Genomic DNA, 22,816 nt, shown 5'->3' on the forward strand with positions numbered 1-22,816 from the left:
TAATATTTTTCAAAATTTATCTAAGTGATTCCAATGTGCAGCCAGAGTTAAAAATTTTGTACCATTTATTAATAGAGTCCTTCATCTGTGACCCAGGGGTTTCACATCTTCTGCCAGCATCCACGAAACTGTGGCTGGCTAACTTGTCAGTTTGTAGTCAGGGTGACAGGTCAGACCCTGAACAGTGAGTTTTTGACAAGATGTTGAAGGAGACGCTTTTATTCCCGATGTTTCCTTTTGGTAGCTAGAGCCCCATTAAAATTATACTCTGGCCTCTCTCTCCCCCTTTATTGGATACACCCCAAGGGGGTGGAGGTCATCTGACTGGTAAGATGGAAGACTGGGGCCTACCCATAGTCCAGCTCTACCCCTGGTTCTCTCTTGAGGGCTTGTTTTGCACAAGGAGTGGGAGTTCTCTCTCCCACATTTCCCCAGCATGCCTACAATAGGCGGGAAAGTCCACTATTTCTTGAGTTCATTTCGCAGGTCCATTTAGCCCCTACAACAAACTACCTGTTTCACACTGGCCTCTATCAGTAATAAAGGTGACATTTTGGCTTCTAATTGTTCTTTATTACCCACAGCACAGCAAGCAGAATGGGTTTCATGTTTGTGCTGTATCCCTTGCCCTCCAAGGGAAACACTGTTTCTGTCTTCCAAGGCTGATGAATATACAACTGCCCTTGAAAAGACTGTCTAAAATAAAGGCTGTCATGGCCTCTGCCCACAAGACATGTGGAAATGTGAGAGACCCATAGAGAATCATCTCCCAAAATATTCATGGATGGTTACATCCATTTTGATTTAAATCTAACCTTGAGAGGTAAAGCTTGAGATCGGTCTATGACCATTATGGTAGCTTTTGAAATAAATGTTATTTTACACACATTGGATCATCGTAAGGTCTGGCAGCCTCTAGCCCAACATACCTATCTTGTAACTGTCAAAGGTTGAGTTTCCTGGGAAGCAGACTCTAACATGGAGTTTAGGATGCGGATGCTTTTTAAGGGTTGCCCTTGGGATCACCACCTGTGGAAGGGAAGAGGAGGAAAGGGAGCAGGACTGGACAAGGGTGAAGCTGAACCGCCATGCAGAACCAACCAGAGCCTCGGCCGACCCAACCAGGAACTCTAGAGTGCAAATGGCCCTTCAGAGTTGTCCCCAGTTGTGTTAAGGTGACCAGACCTTACATTCATGCATGGATCTGTTACTGGCTAGGTGTTGTCCTGAAGAGGATGTGACCTTGGGAGAGAGGGATCTCTGTAACCAAGGCAATTTGTGAAGGGGCTGACCGCTGAAGGCTGTCAGCTGGCGCCCAGAAGCTGGGGCAAGTTCTTCCTTGAAGGGGAATCTGGGCTGCACAGCCCAGTGTCCACCATGATAGCAAAGGCTGGAAAACAGCATTGGGGTCACTGATTAATGGTGGTCATTTCTCTTAAAAAGTAAATTTTCTAAATTTATGGACAGTTGAATGGGCATTCCATTACACACGTATGAATATCTTATTAGTCTTCTGAAATCCAGAATACCAATGAGCCAGCTGTGTGGCAGATGATGGCACATGGCACTGCTGGGCTCAGAGGCCTCTGCTTTGCTGTTTAGAGCCTGAGTGGATGGTAGGTCTGTGCTTAACATCAAAGGGGCTCATTTATCTCAGACTTTTGATTCCATGCCTAATTTAATCCAGAAAAGGAACAAAATCCCACTCCTGGGCATATACTGGAAGAAAGTAATTCAAAAAGATACATGCACCCCAATGTTCATAGCAGCACTAGTTACAATAGCCAAGACATGGAAACAACCTAAATGTCCACTGACAGATGACTGGAGATTATATATATATATATATATATATATACACACATACACACACACACACAAGAATACTACTCAGCCATAAAAAAGAATAAAATAATGCCATTTGCTGCAACATGGATGGGCCTGGAGGTCGTCATTCTAAGCCAGAAAGAGAAAGAAAAATACCATATGATATCACTTATATGTAGAATCTTAAAAAAAAAAAAGACACAAATGAACTTATTTACAAAACAGAAACAAAGACTCACAGGCAGAGAATAAATTTATGGTTACCGGTGGGAAAGGAGGGTGGAGGGATAAATTGGGAGTTTGGGATTTGTAGATACTAATTACTATATATAAAATAGATAAATAAGGTCCTACTGTATAGCACAGGGAACAGTATTCAATATCTTGTAATGACCTCTAATGAACAATAATACAAAAAGGAATATATATGTGTATAAATGAATCACTATGCTGTACACTAGAAATTAACACAACATTGTAAATCGACTATACTTCAATTAAAAAAAAAGCAATAAAAAGAATAGAACAGGAATGAAACTACTGGCTAAAACTAAAGGCAACCAGTGCTTAGGCTAGAATTGGGGCATTCAATTTTTTTTCTGATACTTTCTGCCCCTTAAAAAGTGAAAAGAATGTCTGGGAGGTGGTAATGGTGGGAGTTGGTCCCTGGCAATCCACAGGGTTTAACATTTTTGTCCCATTTAGCCTCACTATTCTTCCCATGGATTTCTTGTGCTGTTTTTTTGGCATGTCTGTGTGGTTGATGTGCAACAAATATATATCAAGTGTAGGAATTATAATGAGTCTTTCATTTTTATCTTCATGCAGGAAGACTCTGCTCTTGCTCCACGGTTAGTATCCCATGACTACGTAAGTAGAAAGCAGTTCAGCAAAGAGAGTTTCCAATTATCCTAAATAATGTCCAGGGATTTTTTTTCCTGGAATAATATTAGGCACTTTAACATACAGCTGTGCATCAGCTACTTTCATCTAGTATCGCAGCTCTTTACAACAGCTCTGCCAAATAACACTGCTGCCATTTTCCAAATGAGGTTGTTCCCTGTCTATGGTCATGTTACTGGAATAGGGATGGCATATTCTAGTTGAAAACTGAGGTGTATATAAAATACAACTTTATTTTTTTTACTGACAGCTTGATTTCTATTATGAGCTTTGTATCTATTTGGTGGTGAAAAATGTAATCTCAGCTACTTTGGAGGTCCTTCCTTCTGTCTTTTTAACACTTTCCAGGGGCCCTCGCTCAAAGCCATGTTTCAACTACTCTTGATGGCAGAGTGAATGCTCTACTGTACCATCTATCTTGTACCATCTGCTCAGACATCCCATTCAGCATTTTTTTTTTTAAACACTCTGGGGTCTTGCCACTTTACATAGTTCTACTGCGAAGAGCAGGGCAAAGACACCCAGGCTCTCAGATTCCCCAGGCCTATCTTGTGATTTCTGTCCTCCCCTTTCCTCCAATAGTCCCTCAAGAAGGGGCAGGCACAGGACTTAGAGACTCTCCCCCTTCCAGAAAACACATCCATAATACGTAAGCTGTATTTGCTTCCCCACTGATCCTTTTTTCAGTCATGTCCTAAGGAATCAAGGAATCTTTCATTAAAAATTTTTTGCTGTTGAGGTATAATTTACATGCACTAAAATGCACAGATCATAAGTATACAGTTCACTTACATTTGGCCAATGATTACGATTGTGTAACTCACATCTATATTATATTAAGATATAGAACATTTTAATCACCCCCGGAAAGTTCCCTCATGTCTCTTTCCAAACAATTCCCACCCTAATCACTCTTCTGATTTTTATCAGGGTGTATTAGTTTTAGCCTGATTTGGAATGTCCCATCAGTGGAATCATATAGTGTATACTCTTGTATCTGGCCTTTTTGCACTCAACATCAGGTCTTTGAGATCCCAGGAGTATTTTTAATTTCACTCTTAAATTATCATGCTTTATGTATTCCTTGAGGTCCTTCAAAGCCTAGGACTCTGTAGTCGCAAAGCCTAAACTTTTGAGACTCAAACGCTTTTTCTGTGCTCTCTTGCTGTATCATAGCTTCCCTTTGACAAAAATTCATCTATTTAAGCAGGGAAAGGTCAAGAAGTACCAGAAAATGTGGAGAGAATCTGCCAATAGCTCCAAGCATTATCCCATCAGAGAGTCAAGAGCAGACTCAGGATTTCAATCCAGGGCTTTCTGACCCTGGAACATCTGCTCTTAACAACCACCCCTCAAGTTTTCCTAGAAGATTTAAAGAATTTGTTGCTGAGAAGAAGGAGGAAAATGGAGGGTTATTTGGAAATGAGCTGCTGTTTACTAGAAACAAATGGAAAAGAAGAAAAAAAAGCATTCCAGAGTAAAGCCTTAGGCAGGTCAGCTACCATTGCTGCAACTCAGCAAGCATAAACAACAACAAATTAAGGGTTAGGAGTGAAGATTCTCACTGGTGAGATCAAGCCTCCTGAAAAGTATTTTTGATTAAAAATAAGCAGTTGAATTTAGAAGAAGCATGGCAGAAACAAGTGCCTTTCCCTTATGGTTTGTAGGATTACTTGAGTTGGACTCTGCCACTAACCAGCTGTGCAGCTTTGGGCAATTCTCATCACTTTTCTGAGGCTCAATCCCTGCAGTGGTAAAACCAGAGGATTATAGTAAACGGTCACTATGCTTCCTTTTAACTCAAAATCATGATAAAACAATGTTTGTAGTGCTCAGTAAACAAGCAGAACAGTTGTTGGTATAATCCAGATTTTTTTTGCCAAAGATGCAGGATGTGCTTGCTAGCTGAGTCAACCACACGGAGGGTTACAGTTGTGTTTTGTTTCCATAAGGAATGGCATATTCACTGTTTGAAGCCACCATATAAGCATGTAGGGAAAAGAGATGAAAGTGGCTTCAACATGTTCACGGTCCTCTTGTTTGGAAGCACAAAAATGTGACTTTGAAGATAAATTCAATTTTGATGACAAAAAAACTGTGGTTTGCAGTGTCACGGAATGGTCCAATTCTTCCAAAGCACATGGGTGCACCCTAGGTAACCTCTAGAGGTCACATAACTAAGAATATCATGGCTTTCAGAGCTGTAATGTTATTAAGTCAGTATGTACCCAGAACTTCTCTACCGTATTTCAGAACATTTCACATATACTATATTATCATATTATAAAAAATCTTAAAGGTAAAGTTGGGATCTTATTGTCCCCAGTGAAGGTAAGTAACTCATCCAAGGTCAGAAAACTAATCAGTGGAAAGTTTCAGCTATTACACATGGGAGTTTACTTGGATGTCATTTCAGGATTCATTTTTATATGCCTGCTTCTGAATTTAGCTTCCAATTTTTGTCTCTTTTATTTGTTCAATCAAAAGACTTTGTTTGACAGAAGTGTTTGTTCTACTGCTATTTTTTTTAACTGTCAAAGTTTAAAGATCTTCCATACAAAGAATTGTGGTGAGGGGATAAAAATGGTTCTGTTTTACAGAGTCTCAATAAAAAAGTGGCTGGAGTGCCAGGCACATCACTTCTGCACACAGGCCCACTGAGCTGAGGTGCTCCAGTCTGAAGTGCCAGGGACAAGGCTCCTGGAATCTGCAAGCAAATGAAACTAGACTAAGCACAAAGGAAAAAGAAAGAAAAAAAAAAAAAGGGAACAATTCCTGAGAGCAGCCAACATGGCAGAGCAGAAAGACCCTGATTGCACCTCCTCTCATAGCACACCAAAACTGTTCTCAGAGCGGTTCCAAGTCTTTGTTCAAAACCCATCAACCTCAACGTTAGCAAGGGTGTCCTTACTCAAAACCTGCCAACCCCCGCACCTTTAGCAGGAGTTAACATAAATTTTTAAGTTAAAGGGTCCAGAGATAAGAAAGGAAGCTACAAACGAAAAACCAGATGGAACCAGCTGGGACCAAGATGGCAATGAATCTGACCTCCAACAGACCCTGGGCCTCATTATACACTGATTTGACTACACTAGCATATTAAATGACACACCTACTGGCAGCCATGACCCAACATTAAGGACCAAAAAAGGATAAAGAGGGGATGGCACCCTTCTCCCTCAGAAAAAGCCCCTCCCCTTCCCTGGTAGACTAATGCACGTGCCACCTCGTCATCAGCCTCACTCTTCCTCCTTTTGTCTTTACTCTTTAAAATTAAATCTTTCTTGCCAAGTGGGCAAGAAGTTGATCTGTGAACTTAGTTCCTGCTTCTCCGGTCTCTGGCCACTGAATAAAGCTGCTGCTTCTGTTGATCTCAGCTTTGGAGAAAGCTGAGAATGGAAAAAGAACACTCCCCGCCGGGCGGGAGTGCCTCAGCCAGATGAGGGCCGGAGCAGGGTCTGCACAACTCAGCTCCTCTCACGTGCACACCAGAACCCCAACTATCTGCAGAGCCACCCATGGAAAAGTCTGGAACCTACCAGAAAAGATTTTCTACAGGTAAAAGCATAAAGAAGAAACCACAACGAGATGGTGGGAGGGGCGGGCTCGTGATATAATCAAGCCCCATACCCCCGGGGTGGGGGACCCACAAATGGGAGAATTCTAGTGCAGAGGTTCTCCAACAGGACTGAGAATTCTGAGCCCCACATTGGGCTCCCCAGCCCAGGGGTCTGGCACCAGGAGATGAGCCCCCAGAGCATTTGGCGTTGAAGGCTAGCGAGGCTTAAATGCAGGAGCCCCAAAGGACTGCGGGGGAAAGAGAGACTTCACTCTTAAAAGGCCACACAAAACCTCATGTGCACCGGGCCCCAGGGCAAAAGCAGTAATTTAATGGGAGCCTGGGCCAGACCTACCTGCTGGTCTTGGAGAGCCTCCTGGAGAGGTGGTGGCGGGGGAAGCGGTTATAGCTCACCCTGGGGACAGAGACACTGGCCGCCACCATATTTGGGAGCTTGTTCCACCACGTGGAAGCCAGTGCTGGTGGTACCATTAGCTTCTTTTTTAAAATTTTTTTATTTTTCATTTATTTTTTATTTTTAATAGACTTTATTCTTTTAGAGCAGTTTCAGGTTCACAACAGAATTGAGCAGAAAACAGTTTGCACATAGCCCTCCCCACCTATACATATATACTCCCCTACCCTTAACATCCCTCATCAATGTGGCATATTTGGTACAATTGATGAATCAACATGGGCACATTATTACCAACCAAAATCCATAGTTCACTCTTGATGTTGTACATTCTATGGGCTTTGACAAATGCATAATGACATGCAGCCACCACTATAGTATCATACAGAATAGTTTCATTGCCCTAAAAATCCCTTTTGCTCCGACTATTCATTCCTCCCTCCCTCCCTCTCCCCAAACCCCTGGAAACCACGATCTTTTTATTGTTTCTGTAGCTGTGCCTTTTCCAGAATATCATTTGGTTGGAATCATACAGTTTGTAGCCTTTTCAGATTGGCTTCTTTCATTCGGTAATATGTCTTTTAAGTTTCTTCTGTCTTTCATGGCTTGACAGATTCTTTTTTTTAACTGCACATGTTTTTAAATTTACATATATGTACTGTTCATTGTGTCTAAGAACATTTAGAGCTTTAGCTTTTTAAACTTACATAGTTATCAAAGGAATAAAGCCAACTACAAATAAGAATTAACTCAAAAAGATACATACACTCTGCTATTAACAGCAACATTTGTAATCGCCAAGACAATGGAAGCATCATAAGTGCACATCAATAGTTGAACAGATAATGGAGATGCAGCATATCTATACGTAATGAAATACAACTCACCCATAAAAAGGAAGGATACTTTGCCATTTGCGGCCCTTTACTTTTTTTTTCCACTTCAAAAACCAGAATTTTATAACCGGCAGAGACATTTCCATTGCATCAAAATCAACAAAATACCCAGAAATAAACTTAACCAAGGAGGTTACCCATACTCTGAAAGCCAAAATGATACAAAGAAATGGAAAGATATCTTGTGCTCTTGGATTGGAAGAATCAATAGTGGCAAAATGGCCACACTACACAAAGCAATCCACAGATCCAATGCAATCCCCATCAAAATACTCGGGACATTCCTCACAGAACTACAACCATTAGCTTCTTAGCTCCAAAATTTGGCCCCCACCCAACAGCCCGTAGGCAACAGTGCTGGGATGCCTCAGGCCAAACAACTAACTGGACGGAGTTGGCTGCCTTAAGCCTAAAGAGCTGCCTCTGGACATGCCCCAGCCTACTGGAGGGCCAGGACCCAGCTCCGCCCACCAGTGGGCCCTGCTCACCAGGAAGCCTACACAAAAGCCTCTAGACCAGTCTCACCTAGCAGGGGGCAAACACCACAAGCAAGAAAACTATGATCCAGCAATGAAGGTCAGACCTGACCCTGGGACCAGCAGGGCCATGGCTCTGCCCACAAGCAGACCACTGCAACCTGTGGGACACCCCAGACCCCATTCTCAACTGTGTCGGGAACCACCCGCCACCCCCCTATACTGCCACAATGATTTGAAATGAGCTCTGGGATCCCTGGGCCCTGCAGCCAGACTCCAGGCCCCAACTCTGCCTTCTAGTCCAGCACTAACCCCAGGATCTGGTTCACCTGCCAGTGGGTTGGGGGCAACAGCCCCAGAGTCTTCGGGACCCTGACTCCACCCACCAGTGAGCCAGCACTAGCCCTGGGGCCCCCTAGGGTTCCCCAACCAGCCACCTCAGTGACCAGGCCCCGCTAGTCAGCATCCACACAAGGTTGGGCCAGACAACCGACCAGACCGGGGGCCAACCAAGCCTGCCAGACACTCCCCGCCCCCACACAGTCAGCCCTCCACAACAGAAGGACCCGCACAGCCCTCTTGGGAACCCCCAGAGCATACAGCTTGGGGGAAGGGAGGGGAGTGAGCTGCAGGGAGGCACAGGATGTCTCCTACAGAGGGCCACTTCTCCAAGGTCGAGACATAACCTACCACATACACAAAAATACCAAAACCAACTCAGACAAAATGAGGTGGCAGAGGAACATGTTCCGGACGAAGGAGACAAAACCCCAGAAGAACTACATGAAGCGGAGATAGGCAATGTTGGCCGTCTTAAGTGAGTAGGCCGTGGGACCCAGGTCAAAGTTCATGATAACTTGCATGTGTATGAGGTAAGAAGTAAATGTACGCATGTGCTAGCAGCATGAGTCAGCATTATGAACAATACGCATGCGCCAGTAGCATGAGTACGCTTTATGAACAACACGCATGCCCAGGCGTAATAAAAGCCCAAGTGCATACACCTGAGTGCGTGTGCCACCCACCTGTACTGCAATGAAGTGCTGTTTTGCTCTGTGTTGGCTCCTCACGCCTTCTTCCAGTTGGGCAGCTCACCTCCTGGGACCCCTCTCCAGCCTCCCGTGGCTGACAGGCAACCTACCCAAGAAAGAGCTCAGAGTAGATGTTGTAAAGATGATCAAAGAACTCGGGAGGAGAATGGACACACGGGAAAAAACGGCTGAAACAATTTTTGCCGAAATCCTACCTTTGGCGTCCTGAAGGCAGATACAAATAACCGATGGCAATGGTGAAAATTTAATGGTTCCCTGAGATTCAATAGGGGTGAGGGAAGGGAGTGTACGGAGATAGTTTTCGAAATTTCCGACGATTCATTCAGGCCTTACCTTGCCGTGTGTTCGATGCAGTCTCATGACGCTCTCCAGTTGTGAAGGGTTTTTCTCCAAAGAAAGGTCTCCAAAAACCACTGAGGCCCGCGAACTGCAGGAATCGCCATAAAAAAGAACTCTCTAGCAGCGTCTTTTATTCTGACCTTGAGCAGCTAGACGCCAACAGACCCTCCCTCCGCGAGATCGCGAGATCGCGAGATCTCGTCCCAGCAAACGCCAATCCCCAGCTTTCAAAATAAAAGCCAATTCAGGGGCACCTGACATAACTCCCTCCTCCCCTTCCTGTGAGCCAACAGGTGAGACTTCTCTAGAATAACATTAAAACCTGAACAGAACAACTCATGTGAAATGGTTCGCAGTAATAAACAGCACCCAAAGAGCCTTATGGAAACATTTCAAGTTGTGAATCAGACGTTATCCTAGGTCTGGGTGGCTAACTTCAAGGAAGACTGCGCTAGTTATTTAAATTAACGCAGGACCAGCTGTTTGGCATTTGCAAGAGCAGGCTTCCTAAAGAGACACATCAGAATAATTTGGAGTTCTGGTCCAGAAACTTTAAGATTTTCCATCTTCATGATGGTTCTTATTGCACCTGCCCAAGGTGGGGACCAAAGTCTAACTACTACTCAGCGTCAAACAAATGTGTTAACAAATCAATACGGAAGAGAGAAAATGCCCATGGCCTGATGTGGCCAGGAAAGAATTCCTTCCAGTTTGTTTCAAAACCAGTATCTAAAGGATTTGATGAGACAAAAAGTTTTCTATAAAATATTATTTTGGAGGTCTTGTTTGTTACAATCTTGGTAAAATACAAAATAAATGCCTTCAGCTATGATCTGCCTGGGGAAATACTGAATGGACAGTGAGAGGGAATGTTGATATTTATTAGCCACTTGGTATCATAGAAAAAAAGCATTGAACTTAGAAATTAGGAGAGTTCATTTTAAGTTAATTATGAGACCTTAGTTAAGTTACTTAGCCTAGTGGAGCTCAAACTTGAGTGAGTCTTAGAGAATCACACGGAAAGCTTGTTAAAACACAGATTCCTGGATCCCGGCTGTGGGGATTCTGATTCACTAGGCCTGGGATGGGGTCTGAAATTCTGCATTTCTAACAAGCTCCCAGGTGATACTGTTGCTGCTGGTTTAGGGGCCACACTTTGAGGAGCAAGGAAGTCTTAAACTAGACTCTCTGTTAAATGATTACTTGGGTCTCTTCTAGCTCCATAAAATTCTCTGAGGTTTGATTTTGTTCTACTTGTTCTGCTGAAAGTCTGTAATTTTTCTTTCTAATGGAGATGGCTAACAGTAGGGCATAAATAAAATCACTCAGGGCGCAGCTGTCTTAGGGAACATTTGTTGCTATAGAGGTATTAGCCATTAGGAACAGGTGCCTACTTAAACATTTTACACTCAATTTTATGTTTGAGTCTCCTAAGTGAAGTGACAAAATTCCTCTGGAAGGCTTAAGTTGGAGTCAACTCTGCCACTTAGTAGCCCTGTGACCTTAGCCTTTCTTTGTTTCCTCATTTGTTAAATGGGGAAACCAATTGCAAGTCCTTTGCATATGCACTGATTTCTGAGAATAAATCTATAGATATCTGTTGGGAAACTGACTTGGGACATGTTTCTTGTTCCTGCTCTAAGACACATGTTGGAAAAATGGTAATGCCGTGACAGGAATCATTTGTTTTCGGCATCATCTCACTTCCCTTCTGTGTCCAGTCCCCACATTCTGACACTGCTTTTCTTATCCTTCAAGTGTCCAGTGTCCTTTGTGCTCTTTGATCACTTAAAAAAAAAAAACCCATTTTATTAAGTAAGGTTGACACACAGAAAGCTGTTGATATTTAATATATACACCTTGGACATTTACAGCCATGAAACCATCATCACAGTCTGTGCCATAAATGTTGATACCCTCCAAAATTTCCTCCTGCCTTCATTATTCATTTTTTTGTGATAACAGCATGTAACATGAGACTTACCTTCTTAGTACGTTTTTAAGTATACAATACAGTACTGTTAGCTGTGGGCACTGTGCTGTACAGTAGAGCTCCAGGATGTATTCATCTTGTGTAACCAAAACTTTGTGCTGTCTCATTAATACCTCCCCTTTTCCCTTCCCCCCAGCCCCTGGCAACCATCATTCTGTTTTCTGCTTCTATGTATTTGACTGGATTCCTCATATGCATGGTATCATGCAGCATTTTTCCTTCTGTGTCTGGCTAATTTCACTTAGCATAATGTCCTCCAAGTTCATCCATGTTGCAGCAAATGGGAGGATTTCCTTCTCTTTTAAGGCTGAATAATATTCCATTGTATACATACAGCATATTTTTCAATCCATTCATCCATCAGTGGACATTTAGGTTGCTTCCACATCTTGGCTATTGTGAATAATGCTATCATGAACATGGGAGTGCAGGTACCTTTTTTGGGATAGTGACTTTGTTTCCTTTAGATATATACCAGAAGTGAGGCTGCTGGATCATACAGTAATTCTGTTTATTTATTATATCATTTAATTGTTTTATTTTGGCAGGAGGGAGGTAATTAGCTTTATATTTATTTTTGGAGGAGATGCTGGGGATTGAACCCAGGATCTCATGCATGCTAAGCATGTGCTCTACCACTGAGCTATACCCTCCTCCCCAATAGTTCTATTTACAAATTTTTGAGGAAACTCCATATGATTTTTCATAGTGGCTGTACCAATGTACATTTCCAGCAACAGTGTACAAGGGTTCCCTTTTCTCTACATCCTCACCATATTTGTTATATACAATATATATAATTTTGATAATAACCATCCTAAACAGGTGCAAGGTGATACCTCATTGTGGTTTCGATTTGCATTTCCCTGATAATTAGTGATATTGAGCACTTTTTCATATACCTGGCCATTTGTATGTCTTCTTTGGAGAAATGTCTATTCAGTTTCTTTGCTCATTTTTAAATTGCATATTTTTTTAATTAAAAAATTTTTGCTATTGAGTTGTAGGCATTCTTTATATATTTTGAATACTAACCCTTTATTAGATATATGATATGCAAATATTTTTTCCTCTTCTGTATGTTGCCTTTTCATTTTGGTGTTGGTTCCTTTGCTGTGCAGAAGCTTTTTAGTTCGATGCAATCTCACTTGTTTATTTTTGCTTTTGTTGCCTATGCTTTTAGGTGTCTGTGATACTGTGATTTATAAGAAATGTATATTCATTCAGATGACCAAGATATATTTCATATATATATTTGGCCTTTGTCCCAAGTTCCTGGCTCACAGTTTCCAAAACCCTTGGAATTTCCTAAGTGATGAGGGCAACAAAGGTCTTTTGTTATGTTAGTGAGGTGACTTTTGAACTCAACCTAACATTGGGGGCTGGTTGCCAGTGGAGCCAACCATGTGATTAGAGGGTTGGTTGACCCTGGGGGTGGAGATAGGGGCTGGAGGTTGAATCATTTGACAATGGTCAATGATTCAATCAATCATGACTATGTAATGAAGCCTCCGTTAAAACTCCAAAAAGGATGGGGTTCTGAGAAGTTCCATTTTGGTGAACCCATGGAGGTGTTGGGAGAGTGGTGCACCTGGAGAGGCATGGAAGTCCCATGCCCATCCCTACATACTTGCCCTATCTATCTCTTCCACCTGGCTGTTCCTGAGTTATAGCCTTTTATAATAAACTGGTAATCTAGTAAATAAAATGTTTCTCTGAGTTCTGTGAGCTGCTCTAGCAAATTAGCTGAATCTGAGGAGGGGTCATGGGAACCTGTGATTTATAGCCAGTTAGTCAGAAGTACTATCTGGACTTGTTATTGGCATCCTGAGTTGGAGAGGCTCATTGAAACCAACAATCTATAGCCGATTGGTCAGAAGCACAGAAGTGAGGGAATCCAGAAACAAAGGAAAGGCAGTCAAGCAAGAAAAGTAATGGTAGCTTAAACAATAGTTCACCAATAAACAGAGTCCTAGTTCCTCCTCAAGGAATATGTATAACAATCTGACATGTATTATTGAGTTGTTCTGCAGAAATGAAGGCCTGCCTCCCCAAGTGGAGGATGATGCCTATATGCTGACCACAAGCATGCAGACCCCACACTGGTTAGAACTAGAAGGTTGTTACCTCACCACCAACCGATAAAAACTCTACAAGCTGCAACCCACACTCCAAATGTTGCCTTAAAAAACCCTTTGATAGAGGAGCAAGAGAGGGGTAAGAGATTAAGAGATACAAACTACTATATATAAAATAAATAAGCTACAAGGATATATTGTACAACACAGGGAATATAGCCAATATTTTATAATAAGTATAAATGGGGTAAAACCCTTAAAAATTGTGAAACTACTATGTTGTACACCTGCAACTTATATAATGTTATAAACCAACTATACCTCAATAAAAAATAAAAAAATAAAAACCCTTTCTTGAAAGCCATCAGGGAGTTTGGGTCCTTTGAACATGAGCTGCCCATTCTCCTTGCTTGGTGCCCTGCAATAAACACCATACTTTCCTTCACTATAACCCAGTGTCAGTACGTTGGCTTTGCTGCATGGTGGGCGAACTGACCTAAGTTTGATTTGGTTAACACCATCTAGGTAAAGATGGATAAAATTAGAACATTTTGCAGGTTCTTTTTAGTTGCTGAGTAGTGAGAGAAGTCCTTTACTTGGAATCATTCATAATTCAAAATGGAGCAATTATGTGTTTCCAAGAAAACAGTGCTATATAGGTGGTCTTGTCATTACCGGACTTTATCACTCACATTATATAAATACGGAAAATAGCAGTTAGCAAAACGACAATCGTGAATTTAGAGTAAAGTCGTTTTGCTTTCATCATAGGCCCTTTCCTCCTGATGGAATTTAATGCAGGTAGATCTCTCTAACTGAAAAAAATGCAGACCCATTGCTCCTCTGTCATTCATTCTGTGATGACTCAAAGTAATCCTTGACAACTTGATTTTTCAAAATAAGTAGTGACCATAGAACTCCTGTCCATGAGCCTTTTTATGTATTTCATTTTCTTAATTTCAGTTAGAAGAATCCAGAGCCAGCGATTTTTAAAGTCTCTAGAACTATCACATCTTTAGCTATGTGCTTTATAATCTTGTGAATTATTTTTTTCTTCAATGATGTGATATTATTATTATTATTATTATTATTATTATTATAGTATTTACTTTTAATAATAATCATAAAACTTAAGGAAACTTCTTTTCACTTCCATAGAAAAGGTAAACATGAAGAGACTAGGGAGCCAGATATATTTTTTATTCCTCTTTTTTCTTAGGATTGTATCATCTGAAGGTGATTGACTATACTGAACTCAAATAAAAAATTAAATATTACATTTCTGCCAACTGTGTGTGGGATAGAGTTATGGAATTTGGGGGAGTTTCACAGAACTATAGACAATATGTCCTCTGGGCTAAGCTATTTATACTGAGTGTTAGATCAGAAATCCATAAAAGAGGATACTAAAATACCAATTTTTCCTCTTGAAAAATATGCTTTACTCATTTAATCTTAAAATAGCTTTATGAGGTAAGTTATTATTCACATTTCATAGATGAGAAGCTGAGGCCCAGAGAGGTCAAGCTAAGAAATGGCAGAGGTGGGATTCATACCCAGGCAGTGTTCTCTATTGTCTAAACTTTTAACCACTCTGCAGCACTGCTTCCATAAAAGAGGCAAAATCTGAAACAATGAGAACGACGACAACACACAAAGAAGACAATAACTGACAGGTAATCAGTGTCTCATCCTGGGATGGGCTGGGAATCAGTACAATTTCAACTGAATCTTGTGCCCTTTAGAATGTTAATACAAGGAGAAACCAAAACATCATCCAGTACAGTTCTCTGACTGCTGGGTGAGAAGCTCAACCTGAGAGCAAATTTGGAGTATTGACTTCTAGCAGTGAATGGACATGTATAGTATTAGACAGACTGCTTGTGTTTCCTGAGAGCAACCTGAAAATTCATGGAGTTATTTTCACACGGGGCAGGGGAAGAGCTAGCCCTGTTAAGCATATTTAAGGGGTGAATAAAGGGCTTCTCAACTTTGGCACTGCTGACATTGTGACCAGGTCATTCTTTATCGTAGGGACTGTCCTGTGCACCGCGTGATCTTTAGCGGAATCCTTGGTCTCTACCCGCTAGATGTCAGTAGCACCTCCTCCAGTTGTGAATCAAAAGTCTCCAGACATTGTCAAGTGTTCCCTGGGGGGCAAAACTGACTCTTCGGAGAACCACTGGGCTAATGGGAGACAAAAATACAATTGCCTCAGGATTACATGCTTGTTGTTACACCCGTTAAAATGGCGTGTAAAAGCCCTCTCTTCTCTGCCTCCTTGGCTCCTGCCAAGATACTCTGGCCTTATCTTTTAAGGCTCTTTTCATCTCTTCTCTTTGTTTTGCCCACTCCCAGGCACCCTACCACTTCCTACTAGGGGAGTGCCAGAAACTCAGATTTTTTCTTACTTGAGCATGCAGAGCAATTCAGCTTTCTCTTTGTCTCTTAAGAGTCCAGGAAGTTGGGGCAGTGTGTGTGAATGTGTGTGTATGTGTGATGTGGGGATGTGAGGATGTGGGAATATGGAATGTGAGTGTTAATCTTTAATTCAAAATAACTCATCAAAGTTATCTTCCCCAAAGAGCCATATCTAATGGAAAGAAATCATGCCAATCCTCCAGTAGAAGTCACTGCAAATGTTAGAAGTTTTAACTAGGAAATGCTCCCTGATGGACAGCAGAATTTGTCACCCCAAAATATGCCACTTTGGCATGAGGATTATTTTGAGCTAAAGGCAATAAAACCCCAGCAGTTTCAGGAAAAGCTATTTACCTCCCCCTCAACTGCCTAAATTTACATTGGAAAGGGGGCCTGGGTCTGGGGATACAAAGGGAAGGAAGGCCATTCACAGATAGGCAGAGATGTTTGAAAAACAAAAGTCGCCCTGTTATACAGATAAGTTTCCTAGTAAAAACAATTGGGTTTATACCCGCCAAAAACTCAGGATGTTATATAAGCCTCAATTACCTGGCTGCCCTTAGGGTCTCCTATTTTATGGGGCTCCCATAGGTACAAAATTTATTTTGTTCTCCCGTTAATCTGTCTTATATCAATTTAATTATTAGATCATCCAAAGGATGTAGAAGGGAAGAAGGGACATTTTTGCAGCCCCTCCATCCCCCAGTGCCCCTCCCTTCCCTTATGGAAAATGGGAGGGTAAATTCCAGAGTAGAGGCCCAGTGCTCTGTTTTTAGAGGAATCGTCTATAAATGCTATATGTAACCAATTAAAACTTTCACCTCTTATGGGTAAAGTGTGTATATCAATCAGACATGAAGGGTGCAAACTTTCTAAATAAATGGATTACACGTAGTCAAAATAGGAAATGTACTATTTTATGCTGATATACAGTATATAGTTTTTATGATCCCACCTTATTTTGATTTCTGCTAAGAAGGAAAAGGAAAGGATTTTACAAGTATGGCATTAAAAGTGGCAGGTATTTTTGAGGAAGGCTTTATTTTATATACAATTTTTGGAGAAATTATTGAGAGATGTTGTTTCTAGCTGCCCTGTTCATTTCATGAGAAGTTTCTCTATTGGTAGCATAAGCATTATAGGAAAAATACCTTGGGGTCTAAAAACTAGGAAAACATTCTGTTTCTTAAGCTTCCATCTAAATAGTATTAGTCATTTTATCTTACGTTCTGATGAGTCATGCTTGCCTTTAAAATGTACAAACTATCCTCTGTATTATTCATCCTTCAATTCTTCTTTTCATCCTTTAAGGTAAAATAACCTAAAAGAAATGGCTTTCAAATTCTAGGCTAGTATCCTATGATGACCTTTACTTTGAACATCTTTAATAAAAGGTCTTTCCATTTTAATCACACAACCTGTCCTTTTTCTTTTAACAGTGGATTTCAACCATCATAAAAATGCTATTTGTCTGTTTACAGCCTACCCATTTTAAAGGATTTTTTTTGTAGCCGAATTGAGTGGTTAGCCACAGGCAAAAACTCAATGCTGTGTGTCTATGTAAATATCTATATATGTATATGTGTGTGTTGTTATTTTGTAACTTGTCAGCTTCCTTTTGACTTCACCAATTGAAGTGCAAACAATAATAGTGTAATAATTGGGCTTGTACCTCCAAAGAAGTCTAATCAGCCAGCCCCCTTATCTCTACTCCTAAATTCTTCAAGATAAAATCAAACATTTCTATCCATCAAAAGACACTTTAAATAAAGTATAAAAGGGCAAAATTGAAATAGGTTAGATAACTGCCACACATATAATGGATAAAGGATTGGTATCCAATATATATAAAGAGCTTTCACAAATCAATTTCAAAAGGACAAATAACCCAGTGGAAAAATTGGTAAATAATGCAAATGGTATTTTGTAGAAAAAAGAAACACATATGATCAATAAACATATAAAGAGGTGTTCAACCTCATTAACAATCACACAGATGAAAATCCAGGCTAGTTTTCATTCTTTTGTACTTCATATATCACAAATATATGTGACAAAATGACATAACTATGCACACATTTATGACAAGGGAAAGATAAATACAATATTTCAAATTATGGGTTTTTTTTGGAGAGGAGGCAGAATTATGGAAGTGGGGAATGATGTGTAGTTATATGTAAGTTATTTGTAATGTTTTAGGTTTTTGATTTGTTAGTGGGTTCATTGTGTTTATCATGTTATTTAATAAAAAAATAGATGATAGCCAGCTAGCTAGCTAGATAGCAAGTTATATTTGGGTCAAAAATGTTGGTAGCTGAATTAAGTGGTTATAAGCCAAAGAGAGTAATTTCAATTCTATGCAACTGAGGTCCTTAAAAAGTGACGTGGGGTGGGTAGTAAAGCCATTATTAAAGAAATTTCAAAAGCTTGCAGTGGTAGAAGGCTTGCAGCTACAAGAATTTACATTAGTCAGGATGGAGAAGGATATGCTATAATAACAAATAAACCCCAAGCCCCTAAATCCCAGTGATGTACTGTGATGTACTACAATGAAGGATTATTCCTCATGTACACAATATGCCCATCCTGTAGCTGTGCTATCTAAAATACTCTGCTCAGTTGATATAGTAAGGGGAGAAAGTGCTGGAAGGTCTCAAACACAATTAAATGCTTCAGTTTGAAAGTGACCCACCTGATTTATGCTCCCAGCCCATAATTACAACTAGTCTTATGACCTTGATTGGCTGCCCAGAAGGAGAGAGGAACTAAATTGATGTAAGCTCTAGAAGTCTTACTACGGAGCTATTTTCAACAGAGACACAACTGCAATGCTTTCACATCTCGATGACAAAGTATGACAGACTAGTGTAGGCAGCCTGTTCTCTACTACTGTATAGAACGGCTTCCATGCATTGAGGGTTCCTGGGAACCTAGCTTAGCTGTGTTTTCTGGAGAGTTGTAAACTTTGGATGTTTATTCAACATACCTTCAGGGATTCCCAGGAGACTTGGGCTAGGCATTGAAATGAAGATGATGAAGATCCTACATTGGCCTCTAGAAGGAAGAATCAGAGACAATTAAGGATTATTACTATTAACATGCACACATTTGCATCATGAGCAAGTAAAGCTCAACCAAACACCTGTTATGTTCAGAACATGCAATGGGTGCTGTTCCCTTTGGCTCACATTTCTCTCATCATTTGTCCCAGAAATAAATGGGAAATCAGAGCTACCTTTGAAGTCACCAGAGTATGTGTGCAATCCTTGAAAGTTTCACAGGGCTAGTTTGGAGGGATGCTTTCATTTTTTCAAGAATCCTCTGACACTTTAGCAGTTGTGATACTCTTTCCTTTAAGCATTCTTAGAGTAGGACATAAGTTATAAAGTGTATTTTGGCACCAGGCTCCCACCGTCAAAAGCTCCTGTGGGAAGTATTTATTTGGCTTCTCTCTGGGTGTACTGCTAGAAAAGTCTCATTCATCAGTTCTCTCCCTGCCTCTTTGGCAACTGGCTCCTGGGCAGGGTTTAAGCTCTTCTCACACGTGAGCCAGCTCAGAACACAGACAGTAAAACAGATTCCTCAGTACTGATGACCTCATGGGAATCTTTTGCAGCTTAACCCCCTAGAGTCATCCCAATATAGGCCAGCCCCTCTTTCTGTCTCCCTTCCTGCAGACTCTGGGGTTCCTTTTTATTGTGGCCACAGCATAGTCTGCATTGAGAAGTCTGCAGGGTGAGAGGCTGTTTCCCAGATCTCTTTCAGGAAAATGCAAGAATTTAACTACCTCATAAAGGATATATGGCCGGTCACTTCGGGAAAAGAGAGCATGGATAAAGCAAAGAGGAAATATTAGGAAATTTCAAGAATTGATATTCTATCAGTCAGTTTTCATTCAGAGAAGCAGAACCAATAAGAGATTTTATATATATATATACACACACACACACACACACACACACACACACAAATGTGTGTATATATATAAATTTATGTATATGTAACATACATTTATATTTGTGCATAGAAACACAAAAATATGTTTGTATAAAACATATATATTTAAGGGATGTATTACAGAAGTTTGACTTGATATAATCACGTCAGCTAGTTAGGCAGTCTCTGTAAGGCTGCTGTTTTTACCTCTGATGCTGAAGCTTGAAGTCTGTAGGGCGAGCATTTGGGAAGGAGGCATGGATGTTAGGGAGACCACAGGCCTGAGGTGGAACCCCACGAGGACTGACGGAATCCCATGTCAGTTCCGGATGCCCCAGACCTTGGTGGTGCGGGTATCCTCCAGAAGCCAGGGCCCTTGTCAATGGAGCTAAACACACACACCGGGCCAGAAGTCAGAGGTGCTGCAGGCAGATCCAGGAGAAGGTGAGCGGCAGCAGCCAATGAAGTGAGTTAGCTGGTCAGAGATAATGTGTGTGAGCTAAAAAAAAGGCTAGTGCCTCTCTCCTGCCCTCCAACTCTCCTCAAGAGTTTCTCTCATGGCTCACCTTAACCAGAAACACGCAGGGAAGGGAAGTCTGGAAATGTCGTTCAGCCTAGCCAGGCTGACATATTCCCATGCCACCACAAATGTATTCCCTGATAGGAAATCTCTGGCTGTATTGCTGAAAGGCACCAGAAGCAACCATGCCTAGGGGGGCTCTCTTTAATTCTCCCTGGAAGATCTCAGAAAACATCCTTGAGCTTCTGGATCACCTAGGCTTTTTCCTTTATAGGCTTATACTCTCAAGCCAGAAAGTATGGTTAGAACTCTACAAGAGGGTCTTCCGATGCTTAGAACTGGTGACTCGCTTCTAGGTGACCCCCTGCACACATAAGGAAGACCACCTTTAGTTCAGAGTAGTTCAGCTAACACCCATTGAGCTTGGTTTTGTGCCAGGCACTGTGCTGGGTACTGAAGGAGATGATGAGGAACCTTCTGTCCAGTGGGGGAAGGTACTCACAAATAGAAATCGTTGTGAGATGTGGTCAATGCTCAGGTAAAAGAATGAAGGGTGTACAATGGAAGTGTGGAGAAGGGGCACCCCAGGGTTTGACATGTGGGTTTTAAAGGATGAGTAGGAGTTAGCTAGGCAGAGAAAGGTGCAAGGTGCATAGCAGACTGGGAGATACAATAGGGAAGTAAAATCTGCCATCCCACAATGTGTCTCTTTGGCATGAGGATCATTTTAGGCTGGTTATTTTTAACAAACAGAAGACTTAGGAAGTTTTTCTTTTTACCTCCTCCTTAACTGCCTAAAATAATTTAGACAGAGGGGTGGGAGGGCCTGGTCTAGGAAGAGAGCTGTCACTAGAGATAATGACAAAGAACATGGGCAAGGTGTGGTAAGCTGAGGGGAGAGGAAAAAATTTTCCTCTCCTATAATGTCATAAGCAAAGGCCCTGAGGTTTGAGTAAATAGGTATATGATGGAAATTTTTAGAAATTAAAGTATTATAAGAGCATAAAGTGGAGAACAGGGAGTGGCAGAGGATAAAGCCATGTCATGGGAACTGCATCTGCTATACTAAGGAGCGTGAACTTTATTCTTTGGAGACATCAAAGGGCTATACCTATCTCAGTGATACATTCAACAGAAAATCCTATCATAGCTTACACAGAAGCAAAGTCTATTGGTTTTCTGCAACAAAAGCCTCAAGGAGGGAAACCTTTGTTTTTTATGGCGGTCAAATCATGTTTCCAGGATTTGGGCTATTTTATTTGCCTTCTCTGAAATCCTGAGTGTCATTTTATTGTCTAAGGATGGCTGCTGCTATACCTCCAGGGTCCAGATCCACACGCATGTTCCCATCCGCGGGGCTTCTGGCTGTACCTCGCTGGCCATGGCGTATCCCTGGATCCCTAATGCTTACTGGCGCGCTCTTTCTCTTGCTGCACCATAGCTTTCACCTTGAAGTAAAAGCCTTATGTGACTGCTCTGTGCAGCCTGGTGAGTCCTTTCAAGTATCTGAAGTTGGGGAATATTTGCAAAATCTGAAGTCCTTCCCATGGCTCCAACAGCCTTCATGATCTGGCTACCTGTTACCTCTGACTCCATCTCCTCCTACTTCATCTCCCCTTCTCATCCTGCTCCGGTCACCTCGGCACCCTTCTTGTACCGAACCGTGCCCAACTCATGCTCCAGACTCATGTCGTGGCATTTTCTGTTCCCTCTGCCTAGAATGCTCTCCCTTAGATATCTACTAGGCTCCATTCTGGAAAGTCAGAAAGACCCTTCCAGATAGGACCTTCTAAAATGTAACCTTGCCCTGTTACTTTTGATTCCTTTGCCTTTTCTTCCCTGTCTCCCCAGACTAGAATATAAGCTGTGCAAGAGAAGAGATTTGCTTACACCTAGAGCATTGCCTGGCACTAACAGATGCTCACTAAATGACTGTGAAGGGATAACCAAATACATCAAGAGGAAAGTGCAGGTTCAGCTCAAGAAGGAGAGGCAAACCGCCCTTTTGTTACCCAGGAAAGACTTCAAGAGAAAAGCAGGAGGTACCAGAGTTGGGTGAAAAGGAAACGTGGTACCAGCCAGCAAGGGGAGGGGATGGCTCAACACTCTGACATATTGAACATCCCCTAAGGAGAACAGTAAACCAAACTTAGATTGGTAAACCAAACTTTATGTTGAATGTAAGCTGAGAGGTTGAATCAACTCCTGATTGGGGTTTTCTTGGATTTATCAAACACCTCAGTGTATTTTTAATTAGTCTGAAATGTTGCTAATGATGTGTGTGTGTGTTTCATTGGCTTTTCTCAGATAGAACATTAGATTTAATTATAAACTTGGTCTTTCCTTTAAAATAACCCTTATCCATGTAGCCTGAAAATTGATTTTGTGATGGAGGTCTGTG

The 22,816-nt window shown here is 41.4% G+C and overlaps 1 protein-coding gene across 1 annotated transcript in view; it reads right to left on the bottom strand.

Annotated features, from left to right (window-relative positions):
• GRPR (gastrin releasing peptide receptor) overlaps positions 1-22,816 on the bottom strand; it is a 169,761-nt gene that overhangs the window by 37,585 nt on the left and 109,360 nt on the right. Inside the window, exons 13-16 of the mRNA XM_064483381.1 lie at positions 20,103-20,370; positions 18,946-19,013; positions 9,462-9,555; positions 9,102-9,213 (exon numbers count right to left, since the gene is read on the bottom strand). The gene's annotated coding sequence lies outside the window, so the exon portion shown is untranslated. The remainder of the gene's footprint in view (positions 1-9,101; positions 9,214-9,461; positions 9,556-18,945; positions 19,014-20,102; positions 20,371-22,816) is intronic.

Source organism: Camelus dromedarius, chromosome X, assembly GCF_036321535.1.
Source record: "Camelus dromedarius isolate mCamDro1 chromosome X, mCamDro1.pat, whole genome shotgun sequence".
NCBI lineage: Eukaryota > Metazoa > Chordata > Mammalia > Artiodactyla > Camelidae > Camelus > Camelus dromedarius.